The sequence below is a fragment of the Atheta coriaria genome, unplaced genomic scaffold (genome assembly GCF_025399875.1).
Source record: "Atheta coriaria isolate IRGN ID8LTWV9N9 unplaced genomic scaffold, Caltech_Dcor_3.1 hic_scaffold_6_pilon, whole genome shotgun sequence".
NCBI lineage: Eukaryota > Metazoa > Arthropoda > Insecta > Coleoptera > Staphylinidae > Dalotia > Dalotia coriaria.
The window spans coordinates 14,055,982-14,080,120 of record NW_027045448.1 but is presented as its reverse complement, the minus strand read 5'-3'; the positions used below and the strand labels follow the sequence as shown (position 1 = coordinate 14,080,120).

Below are 24,139 nucleotides of genomic sequence, written 5' to 3'. Positions count from 1 at the left end.
CGCGAAACCACGGATGGATTGCACGCAATCCACCGGCGAAACAAAACGAAGCGAGTAGCGAAAACACGAAAAAAAAAAAGCAGCACACACATATACACAACGCGGAATTCGTTAACGACTCTGCCGACTGACTGACTCCACTTATAACTGAGTTATAACTACATACAACTGTTCGTTGTGTGTGTTTTTTTTTTTTCTGCTGTTTTCGTGGTAACAGCCCGCCGAAGAATGGCGTAAAAATGTGCGAAAAAAAACCGCTATCGGCCGCGCGCGCAAGGATTATAATTGCAAATATCGTTATCGTCTTTATCGCCATTGTTCACTGAGCTAGATACACATTAAAATGCGCGCGTAAACAAATTTGGAAAACCCCCTTGACGAAAAAAGAGGACTCACCGCACTTCAATTTGCAATTTTTTAAATAAATTAAGCGCGAAAAAAAACTATAAAAGAATGAACAAAATTAGTTGGGTATCGAATAATTTGTAAATTTACATGCACGACCTTAGCACGTGCGCTTTTTTAACATTGTAAGTACTTTACTGATATTTTAATTCGTCGTCGCGATTGTTTTTGTGTCGCGTTTACAATTTATTACTATGCACGCCTACACACGACGCTCGGCAACACACGAAAAAACATTCGCATTAGTTGGCATTAGTTGAATTAGCTCGCGATATGAGCTTTCCGCACGAGATCTCACCGTTTTATTACCGCCTATCATGGAATGACTATTGATTTCATCAATAAATAAATTCACTCACACTCTGTGCGCGCGCTTGGCTTGATTTTCACTTTTTTTTATTCACGAATCAACGTCGCGCGCGACTATGTTTTTTGTTTACCAATGCGCGCGTATATTGAACTATTGAGTAATAACATTGATGGAATAATGGACGCCGTGGGCGCATGCATCCACGATTTATAGCCGAAAATGTTGTGAATGACCGGTGTATCAGAGGTGTGTACGTGACAAAATGCGCGTAAATTTTGTGCATCGGCCGATCGTTAGCCGCTAATTACCCGCAAACGCACCCAAAAACCAACACACAACTTACACGGATTTTCTAATCCGAATTCCAGCTCGACCAAAGTGCACACTCACATTCAAAGCACACACATTAAATTATTATTTAATAATTTGTAGTTCTCTAGTAGCAGTTACGCATGTAATAGACATAACACTTGCGAGAGTAAAGTGCAATAATATGCAAATGGAATTGCGAACGTTGGCGAAATCACACAATCAGACACGCCAACGTTATAATTATCATACAGCGAGTGGACACGCTCGTGCGAGTCATAAACATTACTAGCGCATAAAATATCAACACAAAGAAGGCTTAAATTATGTATAAATTGTTTACATGATCGGTTTAATACGAATTTTAGGCAAAATAAACGTAATTCGCATGTTTATTGTAAATATTTGATGATTTAGACTTATACCGCAAGTCAAAGCATAGGAAATTTACTGGATTGCGTCGAGCATGACCTAGGCAACTTTCATAACGCAAAGAAGTCAATTACAACTGCAATAGAATCAACATAAAATTAAAATAAACACAAAAAAGGTCTATAGGTCCATTTTAGTCAAAATTTCAGAAAAAAACAACGTAATTCCTCCGTTAATAAAAAAATTCAACCGTCAAAGCATTAGAATCCATAAAATGCAATGGGGCACAACCTAGGCAACTTTTATAACACAGAAAAGAATAAATTACAGCCGCCATCTAGCGTTAAACACAATTAAACTGCAGTAAAAACAGCAAAAAATAAAAATAATACACAAAAAATGTTTAAACAATACATAAATTGTTTATATGATCGCACTAGCTCCATTTTAACACAAAATTTAATGAAAAACAAACGAAATTCCCTTCTAATATTAAAATTTTACCGTTTTGCACTTATACCGCAACTCAAACCATTAAAAAACTCAATTTTTACATAGAATGCCTCGAGCATGACCTAGGCAACTTTCCTAACACAACAAAAGAATAAATTACCGCCGCCATCTATCGCTGCCCTCAATTACAAATGCAACACACAACCAGCTGTGAAATAATCATTCACTTACGTAAACATTACAAAGTTGCAAGTAGTAAAAATGCCAATTTTCTAAACCTATGCACTAATAAACATGTTTAACGAGTCTGCGCGAATGAAACATATCATTACCTGTGACATTTGCGCCAAAGTTATTCGCTTGAATGATTCGCGCATGCATAATTCATGAATTGCTATACTAATTACATAAAAATACAAATAAAACATTTAAATTTGGTAAATATTTTATTCACGGGGCGGTGCGGACAACACGTGCGACCTTGACACTGACCCGCCTCACGTCAAGGCCGCACCCTGCCACCCCCGGGTGAATATTAACGCTGAAACGATTCGATTTTCATTTCCTCTGACCCTGAAAATAACCACCACAAGTATTATTTATGAATACGCTCTGTGTTCAGCGTTAATCAAAATGTTTCATTGCTTTTCATTAGCTATTGATATTTATGGAGAGTCATTGTCATTCGTTTCTGTTTCAGCTGGTTTAATTCCGTCCGGAGCAGCGCGCGAGAGTTGAATTCGTGTGGCCGTGCTTCAATTGAAACGAATTGATATTAATAAACGTGCATACTCGAGCATCAATTATTATGTGGTTGTTGCCACCAGAGTCAATGTTAGTCACGCACGTAATATTACACAAAAGCGTGATGAATTGAAGCAGATAAATGAAAATATAAAAAAATTTTCTCGAATTTTCCCCAAATTACGTCATCACGTCGAAAAAATTTCCCTTTTTATGACACTCTGGATATCTTTGCACATCCCAAGCTGTCAGTCATACACAGAGGACCACGTGCCGCATTTCATTCTCAATCCTGCGGGTCGTAAACTGCTTGTGCCAGTGCCATTCAGCACTTCACCCTCACGCGCTGCTCTGACGCTCGTTCTGGAATTACGCCTCGCCGGGACTATTGTACGCGCGCGTGGGCGGCAGCGCAGCGGCGGCGGCGGTCGGGATGAATGGGCCCGCCCGCCGCCTTCGCGCCCGCTGCATTGATTTTGTGCCTTGCCAAGGTCGGGGATACGGGGCACGGTTTGGGAGTGCCGTGAGAGAGTGTAGCGTACGCGGAGGCAGCGGCGGCGGTTGCCAACAAACGCGCGAGCGCACACCCGACGACCCATTCACTAACACTCCGCAGCGCGGCGAGTGTAATAGATTCCGACGAATATTACACTCTATTACACACTAATATTTTTCGCTCGCGCGCGGCTGGTTGGTTTAAATGTTTTCTGATACTGAAATGCAACATTTCTTACATCACGAGTGCCTGACGTCCTTACACGTACGCGGTGGACTCGTATACATCCTGGCGTGTCCCGCGCAAGCAGGGTTTTGATGTCTATTTATATAACTACAGCGCGCAGGAAGTTGGAAGTTTTACCAGCGCCTGCTGTTTTTTTTTTCTGTGCGCTTGTGATAAATAAGCGGCTTGCGTACGCGCCGGTATGGATTTATGACCGTGAACATGACACGTGCTATAAATACTACACCTAAACCACAACTAGCTAATCATACTTAAAATCACTCAATTTAAACAAAGCATGGAAATAATAATCATGAAAGGTGGTACAGATAGTCAACAACAAGTCGAGAAAGTCGAATATTTTGTTATTTTTAAAGTCGGTGAAAAATCGGCAAAAATCATTGAATTTTCGCTTAATTATTATACGAAAAAAATATTAAATTCATTAATAAATACTTCATTTAACGATAAACTCTGTAAAATGAGAAAATATGCATAATAATGTTGATTTATGTTAATTTCTTCGTAAAATATTATAGTTTCTCTGTGTGACGACGAAACATATTTTAATTTCTAGCAATTATAAGCTAGAATATTTTTTTAAAGACATGACATCGATGGTAACATTTGAAATATTGTTGTAATTATGATCCCAACATCCCTACAAATTGCAATGCAAATTTCTATAACTTAAGCACGATTTTTCAGCTAATTTGTTGGGGTGCACGTTGCGTTACTAGAAAATCATTTAAACATAACACAAGTGAATACAACTGAGCGACGCGGAATTTGCATTTAGATTTCAGGAAATATTTACCGGTATTTTACAAGAAATAATTGAGTTTATAACCAGCTTACAAAAGATTAAACAGATACCAATCCACGTAAAATCTCAATATTATGTTATTTTTGTTCCCTCGATGAAACGCCATCTCGCTATAACCTCCACTATAATTTGAATGCATAAAAGTTGCATCACTTGTCCAAAAATTAATAAAAACTAAGTTTTTTGATAAAATAATTCGGAATACGATGTAATGACACCTCGCTACAACGTGATAAAATGTATAACTCATGTTACACTGAATTTGATATTGTAATTGATATGATATCAACAAAATCAAACAAAAATCAAAAAATACCAAAAACACAATAAAAATAAAAATTATCAAATCCGACACATCTCCACTAATCATTTTCCTATTTACCCAGCTGCTCTGTAAAATACCCACTATCAATCGCACCAACCAAGGTCAGTTATAGGACGAATCCAGTGCACTTAGTACTAGGCACCGAACTGGAAACACACACTATCACGAACCGCGCTTATCGATCGCTCCACTGTGGTCCCCCATGAATGACAACATCGTGACATCGCTCGCATTCAACTTTGATCTGGAAACAAAATATTCAACGGCTGGTTCATATTTACATTCAATTTTCTTCTGTTTGTTAAACAATTTGCATTTATTTATTTTACTGATCGCATAGCAAAATTCTATGAAACTTTGTAGAATAAATTTTTGTAATAGTTAAAAGTATTGTTGGTTGCCTACAGTACAAATACAAAAATGAAAAATTAGTATTAAACTAGTTTAACTGCTTTAACTATTAGTTTAATTACTTTTTTTGTTTCTAGAACCTATTATAAGTCAATTATGCTAATAAAATTCATAATTTTGTCTAAAATACAAGAAATGTACTTTAACGCCATCTGGACGAAAATTATGTAACTAAAACTATGTGTAACTCAGCATGCAAACTTTAATCCTTAATTTTACATATAAATTAAATTATTGCAACAAAAAGTTGCCTAAGTCATTTTCCATTGCCAAAAATATCTCCACACCAAAATTTATCAAAATTAGTTCAATAGTTTTTATGTGAAAGCGTAACAAACAAACTTCTATTAGTATTTATACTTCTAATATGGATAAAACAATATTTTGTGCCTAGATTTTAATTATCCTCAAATTAATTTTGATATAATTGCTTGTTTTATCGATAAACAAGTAAACCAGTTGCGCCAGATGTTTTTAACACGCCGATAATTACATTTCTAATTATCTTTCTCCGCCAAATCGCACTAATAACAATTTACTCGTAATAAATGTCACTGTAACCATCACAGGTGGTCGTAGTTGACATTAAAAAACCAACCTAAAAATAAAAACTAATTTTGTGTAATAATTTGTAGCAATTCAATTCGTAGCTTTCTCGATTTAGCAAATTTGCTGCATTTCTCGATTGTTCATTGAGCAATTTGCGAACAAAACAACCGCCACAAACAATAAAAATAAGAATTTATAAATTACGTCCTTGAGCGCGCTGCTCGTAATACCATGTCGCATGAAAATTCCATCGACAATTGAATTTGAAAAATAGTTTACCTTTGAATTTTCCACAATGCGAGCGCGCAAAATTACGCCCGCCGATAGTAAAAACCAAATTGTTATTCGTGCTTGCGTTTATTTCTGCTTGCGTGTGCCGTGTGTGTAACGAGGCATGCCCACCGAACATGTGATCGGTAAGTATTTGCAGGATTTCGCATCGAGCATACACAATTTGCATTCGTATGGTTTCATTCGCGGCGGTTATACACTTATTTTTCGACGTTTACGACAGTTGTACAAACACACGACAATTGCGACACTCGCGATATTCCATGAAAAATCGCGCACGATGAATGTTGTTAGAAAAACGCATGACAACTGTACACATTTTGTACTTAACTGCGCTAACATCAACAAAAACCAGCCATTGGAAAACATCGCCGGCTGTAATTAAGCTATTCGTTTAATAATAATTCATTAAAAATTATAATTTAACCGAGCGTACATCAAAATTACACGTTTGGATGATGTGATTTATTTTTGGAATTTACGATGCGCGACTTAGTAATAATTCGTAATTAATTATTAAATATTATGTGTAAATTTGTAAATTTTGGGGAATTTGAGTGTTTTTGTATGTTTGTGACGTTTTACGCAAAAACCGCTGAGTCAATTTTGATAAAATTTGGTATAGATATAGTCTTGACCTTGGAAAATAATATAGGCTACTTTTTATCACAAAAATTTAATTTTAAGGGTGTAAAATAAGAGATAAAAGTTGATATACCGAAATATATGGAGTTATGTGTCTCAAAAACAAAAATTTATTTGGAAATAGAAGAAAAACCTATTAAATGTTTGTTATTGGACAAAATTATGAAATTTTCAGAATTTTTGTATGTTTGTGACGCGTTCACGCAAAAACTACTGAACCAATTTTAATAAAATTTTGTATAAATATATTCTAGACCTTAAAAAGTAACATAGGCTAATTTTTATCCCAAAATTTTAACTCTAAGAGTGTCAAATAAGGGTTAAAAGTTTATGTACCGATAAATATGAAGATATGAGTCAAAAATCAAGAAAAAAAATTAAATCTAACCTAATATTTAATATTTTATATGCAAATATACGAAAAATATACCCAACGCTCGTTATTGAACAAAATAATAAAGTTTCATTGATAACACAACTGACTACAGTTGGTGATAGTTGTGATATCGTCGGTGGCTTCTAGATAAGCCGGGGTTTTTTCGCTCTCACGCAGCGGGTATTATTACTTCCTAAATGCATAACACATATTTACAAACATACAATGTGTTTACATTCCATTACAGCGCACCAAACGACACTCAACCGATTGCATAAAAATACACACACACAATGTATAATCACCTAACACATCTCTAATCATCTGTTAACCTTTAAAATCGCTCTGAAGGTAAACCTACAAACGTAAAACATGTGAATGCACAAACGTAACACTTTCGCAATGTTTGTCATCCGTCGACACTATGTAATTTCGTGTGTGAATGTGGATGTGAGTGTGTTATTTATGGGCATGAATAAGCCACACCGCCACTCATCGCCAAAACTGCCGCATGCAGTGTAACAAAAAGAGAGATTGTTTATAAACAATCCGCGCGTATACACGCAATGAAAACGCGAATCTCATAAAAGCGAAAATTGCAGGAAATTGTGTAAACAATATTTACTGTGGATATTTTCACGGTCGTGATCTCGAAACAAGAAAGAAACGTAAACGTATCAACGAAATTTCGAACTGCAGTGTGGAATTCAGGGTTACATAAATATTACCGTGTTTAAAACGCTATAAACTAGTTGCATAAACGATAGCGGTTGGTAACAAGGTTTAGGAGAGTCGGTTTTCAGTCGGAAATCTAGTTAGAGTTGTAAAAACATTAATAAGTTTACTATTTTCATTAAAATTTAGAAAATAAGTCATAATTGTGGCTTTTTTGATGAATTTTCAAGTTTAGATCAATAACAGTAGTAAAATGATGTTATATAATGTTTGTTATTTGATAAAGTTATTAAAATTATCTTAATTAGTAATGCACTTAATTAGAAACACTACTAAAATCATTTGGTAAGTATAAAATAAATTAGAAATAAATAAAACTTAACTTTTTGTTAAAAAATTGAGGTATTTAAGTAATTTTTCAAGAAAAAACAATTTTTTCTTTATTTTGAGGTTAAAAATGTACTTTTAGGTTATAATTTTATACTCCTAACCCTATTATAGTTACATACATAACCTATAATCATTTTTAGGTTAGTTTAACGCTTTAAAAGTGGTTAAAACTAACAAAACACACATTTTTACTCAAAAATCAAGTTTATCCAACAAAAACAAATATAAATTTAATGAACTAATTAATAATATAACTGCGACATTTATTATTACATTATCAAAAACTAATTAATTAAATAATATATGGAAGTATTTCGGTCAAAAAGAATTAAATTCAACAAGAAAAAATGATTTTTCTATATTTTCAGTCAAAAAAACGTAGTTTTAGGTTATAATTTTATACTTTCCGCCATATTATAGCAATCTACATAACCTACAAATATTTTCAGGTTAGTTTAACCCCTTTATGATAAAATTATGTTAAAAATATCATGTTTTGAAGTAATTTTGAGCAAAATTAATAAAATTCTACCAAAAAACAAGTTTTTTTTCTGTATTTTTAGGTTAAAAACGTACTTTTAGGTTATAATCTCCTACTCCTAACCTTATTCTAACCATCTACATAACCTACAATAATTTTAAACTTATTTCAAACCTTTAAAATTGCTTATAAGTAAAAAAATGACATTTTAAGCAAAAAATCAACTCAACACAACAAAAATTATATTAATAATATTACTACTGCAGTGTATTACATTATCAAAACCTTATAAACGCCGCATCGACAGTAAACCGTGTGTAAACAAGCGATAAATGTAATTTTTGATTACGCATCACATAATTATCACAAACGAAGCCTCCCTAAACGAAGACTTATCGACGCGCAATCAACTAATGACACTGTTCCCCCATAAACAGTGTTTAATCGAAGACTTTTCGACTAGCTTATGTAGATTTCATGCGCTGGGTGTGTTTGGAAGTTTGTTTAGGCATTTAAGTGGTTTTTCAACAACTTGGCAACAACGATAAAAATACACACAGCGAGTGAGCGAGCGCGCGTACTCGCCGGCGCGATTTGCGAATGGCACACACAACGCGCGCAATGTTAACATTTAATAATATCCAAGTGATCCGCGAATGCACACGAACGAAACGATATGAATCAGCTGAACGCGAGACACACATACGATAAATACACACACACTGCGCGCCTACCTCTCTACCCAACCACGCATACTTCAACATCGCATACCTTCTTGTCCGCGTCGAAGTAAATCCACGACATGTGTATCAATGGAATTCCGTCGCGTTTGCCATCCAACACGTTTTAATCCTTTTTAATTTGTTTCTATATCCCACCAGCGCCCGAAAATCAACACCAATTATATGTAAATTTCGTGAATAATTTAAAAACTTTTGTGAGCGTCGCGATATTTTTTTTCGAATGCAGTTTGAGAATGCACGCGTTCGATGATTTTAATGTAGTCCACCCGCCGATCCGTGCACCACGCTCGCGAACCAAACACTGACGCGGATCCACGGACCGCGAACCGGCGAGCTCTACGAGCGCACACATTCACTTCGTCAGCCATCGGCTTCTTCCGTATGACTCATACGAATTGTCGTTGTATACTATACAAATCAATACAAAACAGCGACATTTGTTATTCTTGGTATGAAAAGAATGCATGGTTCATCAACTTAGGTGTTAGTACCTAACCTAATCTGCAATAAAATGTAAATGTAAACGAAGGAACCGAGCGCAGAGAAACCGTCTAGCGTACTTCTACTTACCTACTCCTCGTTATTCGCAACGCGTGCCAGCGATTACGTAAGTTTTAACTTTTAACTCACAAACGCGTGTAAATAAATGAATGATCACTCGCAGTCTGTTGTGATTTTTATGTGTGTACTTGGTTGCCTATGTAATCTAACCTGTATCTGTGTTGTGATAAACTGGTGCCAAAATCAATGCATGTGTAAACACATTTTCCCGATTTTAATAAACGCCAGCGGGGTTCGGTCGTAAGTCGTAAAATGCGCTTATTTACAGCGTGTGGCGACATTGTGCGCTGGCACGCCAGCACTTTCCAATCGAATTAAACACATTAAAACTTCAAACTTTCCACATAAAATTTTTGCCAGAAATCGATCGGGAATAACCTTCGATTTGACCTTGGCTATTAAACTTTAATGCGAAAAAATCTGTGTTTTTCTCAGGCAAATGTTGCAGTGAAAGTTTTTTTTTTCTTGTTTTGTGTAGATTTGTAGTGTTTTTTCTTTTCAGATGGGCCGGTTGTAATTTTTTTGGCGTAAACAACATCTGTGACTAAACTTTTGACATCTCACATCTGTTAGTCATTTATTCAAGTCGGGAAATGACATCATTTACGCCATTTTCTCTGACGCCATGATTTAGACTTCAAAAAAATCTTTGAATGCAAATGTCTCTTAAACTAATCGACCGATTGGGATGAAATTTGCTATAAATATGTATTATTACTTTAAAATTAATAATTCATAAGAATTTTACTGATATTTATAAAACTTTTTGATTTATAAGCAAAAATATAAAAATCTTTAAATGCAAATATCTCAAAAACTAATCGTCTGATTAAGATGAAATTTACTATGAATATTTATTATTACCCTAGCAATAATATCCCTCAAAAATTTTATGAATATCTATAAAACTTTTCATTTTATACGCAAAAATTGTTTTGATATTTTTCCTTATCGTAAATCGATAGAAATACATTGTGCGTGGAGTTTGTCGGCGGCCAGCAGGAAGGAAGCGCCGTTTGTCGTGTCCGGGAACGCCAGGAACGCCAGGAATAGCGACCCCTAGAGTCGCCGTGGCAACACACGACCGGTGTGCGCCCATTGACGTGCCGCGCGACCTTCACCTCGGCGGGGCAGCGCACCACACGTTCGAACACGCTCCCGTCCACTCGGAGAGAGATCTCAGACAAAACTCAACGCACAACTCAAAAGCAATAAGAAAAAAGCAAAAGCAAAAGCTTTGACCGCTTTGCCCAGGTTTTCAAACCCTCCGATCCCCGGGAATTCACAAAATCCACTGCAGATTTATCTCCATCAATAAACCACATCGTCTTATTTATACCTATATATTTATTTATAATATAACAAATGTATGTTAAATACATTTCACACTCACCTCAAAAACCGTAAACCGTAATCGTAAAGATTTGTACGGCGACGCGTCGCGTATGACCTTGGAAAGGTCACCGTCAAGGTTACAACTCGAACTCTCTCACCTCCTTTACCTTACCTTACTTTACTCCGGCGGCGACGAAACTTATGCGCACGCAGGCAGCGCTCAAGTTAAGTCAAGTCAAGTCGTGAAAGAGAAAAAATGCCAACCACGAACAAACACACCAACACACCGCCGATAAACACTAAACCCACACACACGCATGCGCGTTGGGTGAAATTTATTTTCAGCATCTATACCTGTTGACGCGTGTAACGTTAATCTTTGACCTTGAGTTTTATTTTTAGCATAAAATTTAATTTATAACCTAAAATGTTGACTATTTTTACTTTAGTTTAGTTATTCACCGCTAGATGTCGTTTAAATTGTGAATAATAGCATAAAATTTAACTTATAACCTAAAATAATGCCTATTTATAGTTTAGTTGTGTTTTTCACCGATAGATATCGCTTAAACTGTGAATAACAGCATAAAATTTAACTTATAACCTAAAATAATGGCTATTTTTAGTTTAGTTGTGTTTTTCACCGATAGGTGTCGCTTAAAATATGAATAATAGCATAATAGCATATTTTCACCTATAGATGTCGCTTAAACTGTGAATAACAGCATAAAATTTAAATTATAACCTAAAATATTAGCTATTTTAAGTTTAATTTAGTTTTTCACCGATAGATGTCACCTAAACTGTGAATAACAGCATAAAATTCAACTTATAACCTAAAATATTTGCTATTTTTAGTTTAGTTTAATTTTTCACCGATAGATGTCGTTTAACAGTTGATAAAATGTTAAAATATTGTTTATTATTCAATTACTTGTAACAGCTTGACCGCTTCGCGCAAATATTATTTTAGTCAACATATTGCGTTGATGGAGTATTTGTTTAAACTTAGAATGTCCTCTAGCCATCGTCTTTTGCAACATTTTGCGTATTGTGCGAGCGCACTTTGCAAATTTACATACTCATTGACATTTCGTGCGATTAGCAAGGAATAATAAACATTTTTTCTTAATGTGCTAATGTTACATAATGATACAATGTTTATACTTAGCGTGCATTTTTAATATTTTAATATTTAATTAATATTTGGATATTTATTCACGCTTTTTTGATTTGCGAATAATTTATATGCAAAATGACCTTTCCCAACATATTTCGCGCTGTTTATCGCAGCAAACAGCCAGAAAATTAATAAATTATATTAAATTAAATACCAACACACCTTGCACACTAAATTTTACCTTGTGGTATGAATTTAATCACAAAATTCGTGAAATATTAAATTTTTATGTGGTAGGCAACCAGTTATACACGAAACATGTGTTGTTGGTTGTATAATGTTTTATTATCACATTTGGTGCCTTGTGAAATCATTTTAATAGAGAATTAAGCAAAAATTGTAATTTTTAAATGGTAGGCAACCAGTTATACGCAAAACATGTGTTGGTGGATGCATAATGTTTCACCAAAACATTTTGCACACAAAATTTCATCTTGTGCTATGATTTTAAAGGAGAATTAAGCGAAAATATTAATTATTAAGTGGTAGGCAACCAGTTATACATAAAACATGTGTTGTTGGTTGCATAATGCGCGCTTCCAGTTATAATTACAGTGAATAACTGAATAATTCAAGCTTGGATGATGAAATCATTACTTTCCGATGCACACCCACTCGAAATGAACACATTACATCAACATTAATTTTTATCTTAACTTTTCTCCATCGCTGCCAGACGCATATGGTATTAAAAGGCGCGTGGCTTATTTTGTGAAATTCCTGTGGGCGTAACCTGGTTTCCAAATCCCATATGCAATCATTCGAATCTTATCCGCACACGTGTTAAGTTAGCTTCAAGTCCACTTCACATTTGAAGTAGTTGGTAGTTGGTAGTTAGAAGTTAATGTGTAGTTCGGTTGCGCATGGCTTAACGCAAAGGAGTCGAGTTAAGTTGTTTTGAGATTCTTGATTTCTTCAGTTTTGACACCTTTTTCGAGTGTAGACGTTGAAGTAGAAGTACGTAGGTAGTGATAGAAGGAAACTTGAAACGTTGCTTGAATTTTTTATAACTGACGCGGCGAGAAGTTGGGAAAAGTTTTTTAAGTTTTAGAGAAAACAGCGCAGAAGTGAAGAAACGTCGAAGCGCCACGATGTCTAAACAACTATTGCTCAATCTTGCAAACCTCTTTGTTTTTATATACGTGTAGATACACTGAGGCAGTTGAATAAACAAGTAATTTTATTTTCTGTGAGTAATTATTGAGTTACACGAAGATAAAATTAAATGTAGATTTATTACTTTCTTTGGCGAATACGTAATCCATTTTTATATTTGAAATATTTATTTATTATAATTTTAATAAACTTTATAAAGATGCCCTCTGGGCGAAACATGTCAACTCAAATACAAATTGTAAAATCCAAAAATCACGTAAAATTATAATAAATAAATATTTCAAATATTAAATGTAGATGTTATTTCTTTAAATATTACTTTGGCATTTGATTCTGTAATAAATTTTGTAAAAATTTGATTGAATTTAATTTTATATCGATTTTTAAAGAGCAAAAAGTACAAAATTTCGTTAATTATTTTCAAAATTTTTAGTTTTCTGGTTTTAATGATTTAAATGTCATGACTTTGTACGAAATGCTTGAAATTTAAAAAATAATGCTTGCTCGTTGAAATGTCTAAAGCTGTCACTTGTGTATTTGACAAATATAAATGATGTGATAATTTAATCCTGATGTGACAGACGAGCATTATCAAATCAGTACGCTCAATATTATGTATATTAAACAGCCAACTCTCTGTCACACATGGTGTATGATGGAGCCATCTATTAGAAAACGTCTAAACTGTATTTTTCAAAATTCAATAGGGGCAAGAATCGCGACAAATCGTTGATTTTGCTTAGCATTTTTTGCAGAAACAGGCAACCCAATCAACACCACACTTAGAGCATTTCTGTGCCTAACAACAATCTCCGAAATAAAGCTAATTCCAAAGGAGAATCTGTTGCAGTTTTTTAGAAAATTGCGAAAAACTGATAAACTACAAGTTATTTTTCCTTCCAATAATATATCACTATATTAAATTTCATATTCAAATTTTGCGTAGTTTCGGCAGATTAACCAATTCCAAGCATAATTAAATTTAAAATTTGGTAAAATTTTAATGCAATATCAACTTTTGTTGCGGTTTTATTCAATAGTTTTTGAAGAAAATGCAAAAATCTGTTTTCAATAAAACTGAAATAACTATAAAAATAATAATTGTTAATATAGGTACTATATCAAAGAGCAATTAATTCCTCATCATATGCATCAAATAATTTTCAAAAACTCGCATTATTTTAGGAATTCAAATCAAAAAACAGTTGTTTTTTGAGTGGCGCTGTTATCCCTACTAATATTATAAATGCGAAAGTCCTGATGTTTGTTACACTTTCACGCAAAAACTACTTAATCGATCATCATGAAAATTTGTACACATATTCTTACTGGTCTCCGAATGGTTATAGGCTACTTTTTATTTAATAAAAAAATATTTTATAAATAAAATAAAGAACAGCCAGCCAAGCCAATACCTCTGCATCTGGCTATTTGACTACTTTTAACACCATCTAAAGCATTCCAGCAATGAAGCTCAAACCTAAGTAATTATAGTACCATCACACTGTATTATCACACTGTATTACCGACAGCTACGTCGAATATCAAATCCAAATTACCATACCTATGGAGACTGCGTACACTATACTCCATAGATCTATGTACTTTCAGCCATTTTTAAACTTCCCGTTATTCTACTTCATTGTTACTTCTTCTGTGTCTACACACGCGTACGGAAGCAACTTCATTATTTTAAATATTCGCGAGCGAAGCCGCGGGTTAAAGCTAGTACTTCATAAAAACAGCAAAAAATATTATTACCACTCATTAAATACTGTTTTTGTCTGAGTATAATTCGAGTGTAATCATTAATATGCTCATCAACTCGATGTTGTCGCTGTACAACGTGTAAATTACTATTAGCAAACCCATTCATCTTGATTTGATCTAGCTGCCTGCACTGCGCGTGTGCATTCGTGCTATATGTAGTCGTCGGGCGCTTGCCACAACAAGCAATATTTATTGCTCAACGTCTGTTGCATTTCATTGCGCTGCATATGGCGCACGCGGCGCACACATGTGCGATTCGGTTTCACCGCGTCGCATCTCTCGCAAGCCACACAGCGGAGGAGAGGCTGATGCAATGAGTGATATTTTATTGGCGGACTAACCTCACTTGCAGCTGAAAAACCACGCGTCGAATGCATGCCTTCAATACACAAACGGGGAAACTTAACAGAAACAGAATTTACGACTTATTGCATAATTAGTGCGAGCATATTGAGCAAATTGTTACAAACGCTAATTACACATTGAAATTGAAAAAAAAAGTTGAAGTTTTGGTTCGTAGATGGCACTAGTGTAATCTAACCTCAATTAAAGTCTATTTTAAGTGTTTCTGGAAAATTAAAATCAATTTGCGAGCATTTAAATGCATTTTAAAACTTAAAACTTTTAAATTTCAGTTCATAGATGGCGCTAGTTTGCCTAACCTCAATTAAAACCTATTTTACGTATTTTTAATAGCTTAAAATCACTATTCAAACAATTAATTGCTTTTTAAAATTTAAAATCCACTAATTTTAATTCATAGATGGCGTTAATGAAAAATATTACCACCCGCATTGAATTTACATGCGCACGTGTCACCTAACCTCAATTAAACCCTATTTTAAGCATTTCCGAAGGGTTAAAATAAAATCCCATTTAAATTATTTAAATTCAACACTCACAATGCATGATATTTAACTTATTTTCATTGTCTACGCGTGTTTACTCTAACAAAACGTTGATTTAACTACAAACAACTCGTTTATATTCATGCAACACCCACATAGACTATCAATTCAATTGAATTCCATTTAAATTAATATTTATCCACGTATATTATGTAAAGCGAAAGAAAATGTGTCTGTGGTTGTGTGCGTAAACATTGCGAATTATCACACACGTGCGAAATGAAGTCGAAATTAATGCTAATTGCGCAACGAGTCAGTCATACTCATACTTTTAACATTATTACATTATTTCATTACTACCGCTAAACATACTCACATCCACCGTGTGTTTATGACTCAGAAGATTATTTACTATACAATTCATTAGCAGATATAATATAATATAGGCAACCCAATATACATATTCTAATAGAAGAGGATAATAAGTGTGTTTTAGCTACGCCACTGACTCTATCTCTGCCTTTGACCAGTGTATATGTTTTATTTCTGTGCGAAATTCAACATCGACAGTAACCAGTAGCTCGGTAGCCGTGGCACGAGTCGCCGTAATAGAGTGTCGGGCACGCATAAATCGGAGAGGTCATTGGCGCCCGCGCCGCGACCCGTCCGTATGCTTCACTTCAGCTTCATTCGTTCAACAACGCACGCATCGAAATCCCGCAACCCACCATACACGCAAAACGAAACAATGCGAACATAAAACTCACACCCGAAAAATAGGCAACCAAATTCACACGCATGTGTAACACAAGTTGCATATATACAATACCGCAGAAGACCAACGAACTATGAGTGCATCCGCGTATAAATAGTACCGACATTTATTTATATATCGAAAATAGGATAATTGCATGCGTGTGAGTGTTTATACGCGCGATAACAGCGCGTTTAACATACGTCTAGCGCCATATTGTCTCAATGCTACTCTGTTAACAAACAATCTGTGTATCCAGTCGTCATGCTTTTGTTTTCGCGAATGAAACAGACTGTTTTCACGCACAACTTGTTGACACAGTGTAAATACTAAATATAAACTTGACTTACACTTGCGCCGGGAATTAAATTGTTGATTGTTGGTAAATAATTGCAGCGCAGCTGAATTTTTATCCAAAATTACACAAAACAATACACTACACATTGGATACTCATGTTTTATGTTTTACACTAAACACATTTTTGTTTTATGTTTATGTTTACACTTTTTTTTTAAAGTAAATTTGAGTTTTGTTCGTGCGCGCGCGTGTGACTTTCGCTTGCGAGCTTTCGTCGGCGACTGTGTGGCAAACTGTTGCGCTCCGCTTGGAAGAGAGACGCGCGCGCTGTGCGTTGTCCGCGTGCTCTTCTCCGCCGCTTTTACAAACGCTGATTGCACGTATACTACGACCCGACCACTACCGGCGCGACGCGAGTTGTAGTTGTGGATGGTTGTAGACTTGTAGCCGGTTCGGTTGTGCCATAGTACGCAGATACGGTTGTACGCTTACTACGCGCGTAGGAATGCCGCTGTGGCGGAGGCGGACGCAGGGAGGGCGCGCGGAGGGGGAGTAGGGATGAGTTATACTACACACGGTTGAAAGCTGCACAAAAAGCTGTACAACTGCCTACGCATACGCGGATATTATATGTGTGTGGAATACTGCAACCCGTGGTACATGTGTGTTTGGTTGCGTGCCAATTGCATACGAGTATTATGTGTCATACGTAATTTAACCTAAAACATTTTTTGTTTGTTTTGGGGCTGGAACTTCAAGTTAAAGTTAATGTTAAGGTAATGTTGATAGAGAATTTAATTCTGGATCGGATAGTTTAAGAATGACTATTGTATGTGTTTTAGTTATCGAGTTATTAATTAATTAATGAAATAAAACTTTGTGCAGTCTAATTTAGATTGAGACGAGTTTTCGTTTGGTTTTTTGTTAATAACTCGAAAACTAGCAGAGATAATTGAATAATTCTTTCAGGAATCAATTTATTATTAAATTAGGCATCTATTTGACTCATATTTGTTCAAGAAATATTGTTATTTTAGGCGTAAATCGTTAACAAAGTGAAAAAAATCTAAATTTTAACAAAATGAACTAATTTTGCGTTTTACGCCATAAATATTAATTAATTTATTAATAGAAAAATATAATCATATAAAGAATTTAATTCTGAATCGAATGATTCATGAATGATTATTGTATCTTTTTTAGTTCTTGAGTTATTAATTAATTACTGAACTATAAATTTATGCTGTCTAATTTCGACCGTGACAAGTTTTCCTTTAGTTTTTTATTAATAACTGGTAAACTAATAATGTTATTAAAATAATTCTTTCACCAACTGATTCTACATTAAATTTTACACTTATGAACATAAATTTTAAATAAAATATTAATTTATAAATACTTAAAAACAACAAAAATGTAAAAACATCAATTATTTGTGTTTTTTACACAAAATTATTATTTTAGGCCCTAAATATTTATTAATTTTCATATCAAAAAATATAACATACTCCAGAATTTAATATAAAACATATTTCCGAAAGAATTATTAAAATAACTTGTTTACTTTTTGTTTAATTAATTAAAAACCACCGCAAATAAAATTTTAAATGAAAATAATATGAAATTAACTTTTCACTAACATGTATATTTGGTTGCGTGCCAATCTAACACAACTATTACATGTTCCACGTAACATAACCTCAAACCTCAACCATTCCCATGTATTTCTCCAAAATTCTTATTCGTTTTATGTCTGTAACTTCAAGTTAAACTTAAAGTAAAGTTAACTTAAGCACGGCGCAGACGCCGCAGACGATTCCATTCCAGCAATGTTTTTTATTCTTTTATTTTTTACGTTTCACTTCTTCTCCTCTTCGCATCTCTTGATTTGTTCCATTTTGTTGGTGCGTTTTATGCCGTACGATGCTATGCTTTGCTCGTTTTTTATCGTCTACGAATTTAATGAACGCAACACGAACAAATCCACACCGTCTACCTAGCCCCGGCGTGCTCCGAAATAGAAAAGCACATTATTGCGTAATAAAATCAAGTGAAATTAAAAATTAATACGTAGTGCGTTGTGAGTAATTCGAACTGAACGGTGGAATATATGCATGGCGAGCGTGCGCGAAAATGAGTCATTATTTTAGTCACATTCTTCATCGGATGACTAACCGCAGACCTACACAACGCATGCACAGCCCCGGTTGGTGATAATTGCGATATTAGAATCGCGGTTATATCGCGCACAAGTTTAAACTTGCACATTTTATGCAAATTATTGTTATCGACACTTTGTCATCAAACGAACAACGCATGATATTCATGAAGTATATGCATACGCATTGTAATATGAGCGTTTTTTATGAATAACTCGGAAACTAACAGAGATAATTGAATAATTCTTTTAGATATTTATTTATTATTAAATTCTGCGTGTATTTAAGTTGTAATTGTGTGAGAAATAAATTTAGTTTAGCTGTTATTCGCTAATAAAGTGAAAAAAACATAATTTTTAAACAATTCGATTAATTTTGCGATTTGCGGCATAAATATTTAGAAATTTATTTATAGAAAATAATGATTAGATAAAGAATTTAATGCTGAATCGAATGCTTCATGAATGATTATTGTATCTATTTTAGTAATAATGTTATTAATTAATTACTGAATTAAACATTTTTCCTGTCTAATTTAAAACGTAAAAAGTTTACGTTTGGTTATTTGTTAATAACTCATAAACTAACAAAGATAATTGCAAAATTTTTTCAGAAACTTATTTATTATTAAATTCTGCATCTATTTCACTTACATTTTTGCCGAAAATAATATTAGTTTAGACGTAAATCGTTAATAAATTGAAAAAGTCGCATTTCTTAACAATTGAACTAATTTTGCGATTTGTGTTATAAATATTTATTAATTTATTAATAGAAAAATATAAGTAGATAAAGAATTTAATACTGAATCGAATGCTTCAAGAATGACTATTGTATCTTTTTTAGTAATTGAGTTATTAATTGAATTGAATTTACTGCCGTTATGTATGTCTAATTTTGGAGCCAGTGACAACTTTTCCATTAGTTATTTATTAATAACTATTAAACTAATAAAGTTATTAAAATAATTCTTTCTCCAACTGATTCTACAATAAATTTTACACTTATAAACATATACTGTATGAAAATATGAGATTTGAAGTATTGCTGAAAACAACAAAATGTAAAACATGTTGCGTATTTTTAAAACAAATTTCAATTTTATGCCCTAAATATTTATTGATTTTCACATCAAAAAATATAATTCACTCCCAAATTTAATATAAAACACATTCCCGAAAGAATTATTAAAATAACTTGTTTACTTTTTGTTTTGGTGTTTGAATAACGCTTATAAATCGCATTTCTAGTCAGCTGCTTACTCGAAAAACATGAAATTGACTTTTTACTAACACATTTTCTTCCTATTATTACCTCCATGATTGTTGCGCATTTCATCCACATAATAACAAGCGGTATTACGTGAATACACGTGCGGCGCGCGAGCGTACGATGTTATTATTGCTTATTTGGAAGAATGGAAGATACAGCAGCAGCTCATAATAATGCGAGCGCGGAGATTAAATTTCCTCACGTTTTCTTTTCGTAAACTAGGCGCGCGCCCGCAGGCCCCTCACACACACACACAAAGAAAAACCCATCTCGATTTGTTTCGCGTCGAATTGGTCATTTAAAATGCATTACAAATTGAAAATTCTTCAATAATTACATGTATGCAACCCAAATTGTTATTCACGTGTAACATTGGTTGCATACATCAACATTCACCCAGAGATGTCAAATGTCAGATGTCACCATGCGAACAATGCGATGCACACATGACATGGTAATCTGAATACCTTGTGATTCCTCGAACGCACGTCCAATCTTTCAATCTCTCTCGCTGCGAGTCTCTCGTACACAACATCGACATTTAATGCGATGCACCACCTTGTGCTTACTTTACTCCATACTCTACCTCTCCGGTCGCCCGCCGGCGCCTTCTCGGAACAATGATGCGACGCTCCGAGCCGAAATAAACAATGAACGCGTCCGACTGTGAAAAGGGACACTAGTAAATAGCCAACCCACCTAACCTAACACCAACTTTTTGCACCCAACACACACAGGCACCTAACCTACAATGGCGCGGCAGGGAGCCACTCGAAAAGCCGTCGGAGGTGTGCGGCGAATACTATCATCACGGACGTGATTCACCTTCGCTGTGAATGTGGATAAGAATAGAATGGTGCGGGCTGAAGTGGCTGGACGCACAGGTAGTGAGCAGAGGAGGTAGACAGTTTAAAGACGCGTTCAAGACGCGCGTCCTTTTTCTCACAGGCGCAGCGCAGGTCAAAAAGGGAACGAAAGCGAAACGTAAACAGATTAGTGAGCGTGCCATTTAGGTTTTTTTGGTCAAATTCACACATTTTAGAAATAATTTCATCAAAAAATTTTGTTTTTAGGTATTTTTACTCAAATTATGCAACTTTTATGCCTTAAAAATGTTTAATTACGTTCAAGCAAGGTTATGTTACATCGAGGAGCAAAACATAACCAAATTTTGAATTTTTTTAGTTTTTGGTAAAAATTCACACGTTTTATGAAGCATTTCATCAAAAAACTTAGTTTTTATGTATTTTTGAACAAGTTATGCAACTTTTTATGCATTAAAATGATAAATGACGCTTAAGCGAGGTTATGTCACACCAACAAACAAAAAAAAAAACAAATTTTGGATTTTTTTAAAGTTTTTACTTGAAATTGATCCGTTTTATGAAGAATTTCATCAAAAAATTAGGTTTTTGGGCAATTTTTGTCCAAGTTATGCAACTTTTTATGCATTAAAATGATAAATTATGTTATATTGAGGTTATCTTACATCGAGGAATAGACAATAACCTTAAGATTTTACGCGGATTGACATCTGTTTAATCTTTGATAAGCTGATTATAAACTCAATTACTCAAGTAAAAATGCCGGTAAATATTTCCTGAAGTCTAAATATGAATTCCGCGTCGCTCAGTTGTATTCACTTGTGTTATGTTTAAATGATTTTCTAGTAACGCAACGTGCACCCCAACAAATTAGCTGAAAAATCGTGCTTAAGTTATAGAAATTTGCATTGCAATTTGTAGGGATGTTGGGATCATAATTACAACAATATTTCAAATGTTACCATCGATGTCATGTCTTTGAAAAAAATATTCTAACTCATAATTGCTAGAAATTAAAATATTTTTCGTCGTTACACAGAGAAGCTGTAACGTTATAACGAGGAAATTAATATAAACCAACCAAATTGTACAAATTTCGTTGTTAAACAAATTTTTTTGCTAAATTTATCGAAAAAACTTAATTTTTATGAATTTCTCTGCGAGTTATGCAACTTTCCATACACAAAAACAAATTAAATGATCCAAAATTGTCGAAAATGAGAAAAATATTATGTACAACTAAACCCTATCATTATTCAGACCCTTTTTTGGTCTGAGGGAGTGTATAATGATTAGAACATCTTGAAATTCCTCACATAACTCACTCTTTATTGTGTTTTCCTTTAATTTCAGGTTTTACACTTCGTGAAAATAACAACCGCTTTTGTTACCAATTTCTTGCCTATTAGAAATCCAATGCAACGTATATAATTTACAAAATTGCAAATTACACCAAGAATATTACCAGCACACGCAGAAAAAAAAAACGAGAAACGAAACCAACGCCCAGCGCCTGGGAATAATTCGATTTGCGAGTGAAAATTATGCACGCGCAACTAAACCTGAATATGCAACACGCATGCGTGTCAAACAATACGCGTTCCTCCCACAAAAGCCAGCGTATTCATGTCGGGATCTGAGAAAATGTGAAAATTGAATGCGTACGGCCCACTTGACTTATAACTACTACGAAAGGCCATAAAAACGAGGCAAAAACGTTGTCGGGATGCACAAATGCACAAATATGGCCGCTATTGTCCGCATGGCGGCTGTAAAGTGATTCGGGTAGAGGGTAGAATGCAGTAGAAATCCACCCCGGCGTGCGCAAAGAATGCAGTTCATCAAAAAAGTATTAAAACCCGGCGCCCCGCTGGTTAGCAGGTTGTCGTCGTTGAAGATGAAACCCTCGGCGGTCACACACCCTCGGGCTAATGCCGAAACGGCATTTGCTTTGCCCAAGCGTGAAGAGATGAGTGCCACTTGAGGATCTTATTGTGTTGGAGGCGATTTTCACATGTTTCTAGTGATTGCAACTTGGGATCTATGTATTTATGCAAATTTCAAGTGCCACTTGAGGATAATTCATGTTAAGCTTCACGAGAAGTTGCAATCGAGGTGTTATATTACAAAATAAGCAAAATTTTGAAAAAAAATTAAAAATTTTGAGAAAATTTGGAAAAAATTTTAAAAATATGAAGAAAAAAAAGATTTTGAACAAAATCTGAAAATATTTTAACAATTTTTGAAAAATTTTGAAAAAAATTCTCAAATTTTTCGATAATTTTCACAAAAATTCGAAAATTTTGAAAAATTTATTGAAATTTTTTAAACAAATTTAAAATTTTGAAAAATTTCAAAGAAAAAATTAAGATTTTGAATAAAATCTGAAAATATTTTAACAATTTTTAATATTTTTCAAAAAATTCTCAAAATTTTCGCAAAATTTCATAAATTTTCGAAAAAAATTCGAAAATCTGAAATTTTTTTGAAAATATTTCAAATTTTTCGTAAATAACTTTGTTTTTCCCACCGATCTGGTGCATTGTACGTTGTACGTGCGTTTTTTGCCGAAACACACATCATGATCGCATCATGGGCGCAACAAGACAAAAAAGGGTTAACGATAGTGCGCATTCCAGCGCCGGCCGCATTCGTCGCGGTCCGTCACTTCGTAGTAAAGCGCCCGTTGTACGCGCACGCGAGATTCTTCTATGATGCGATAAGTGGTGGCGGAGGATAATAAACGTGCGACCACTTTTTATATCAGATTTCGTTATTGCCCACATAAAAATTCTTCGGACCAAAGCCGAGACAAGAAGAGTGAAGTGAAGTGAAGAAAACAACCTCTACGAAGACACAACATGCATCCGAACACTCAGAAGCCTTCAGGAATGTTACAATCAGTTACAATCACGAATTTCATACAATTGACTTGGTTTGTACTTTGAGTACAAGTTAAATTGGTTGCCTATATTAATAAATTAGGTAAAAATGGC

The 24,139-nt window shown here is 34.4% G+C and overlaps 1 protein-coding gene across 3 annotated transcripts in view; it reads right to left on the bottom strand.

Moving 5' to 3' along the window:
• Window positions 1–24,139, bottom strand: part of Atx-1 (Ataxin 1) — a 30,462-nt gene that overhangs the window by 4,257 nt on the left and 2,066 nt on the right. Inside the window, exon 1 of one of the 3 annotated variants that reach the window (XM_065304936.1) lies at window positions 16,941–17,288. The exons of 1 other annotated variant lie outside the window; for it this stretch is intronic. The gene's annotated coding sequence lies outside the window, so the exon portion shown is untranslated. Of the gene's footprint in view, window positions 1–9,054; window positions 9,339–16,940; window positions 17,289–24,139 lie in introns of those variants that run through there. One more of the 3 variants, XM_065304935.1, reaches the window with a different exon arrangement.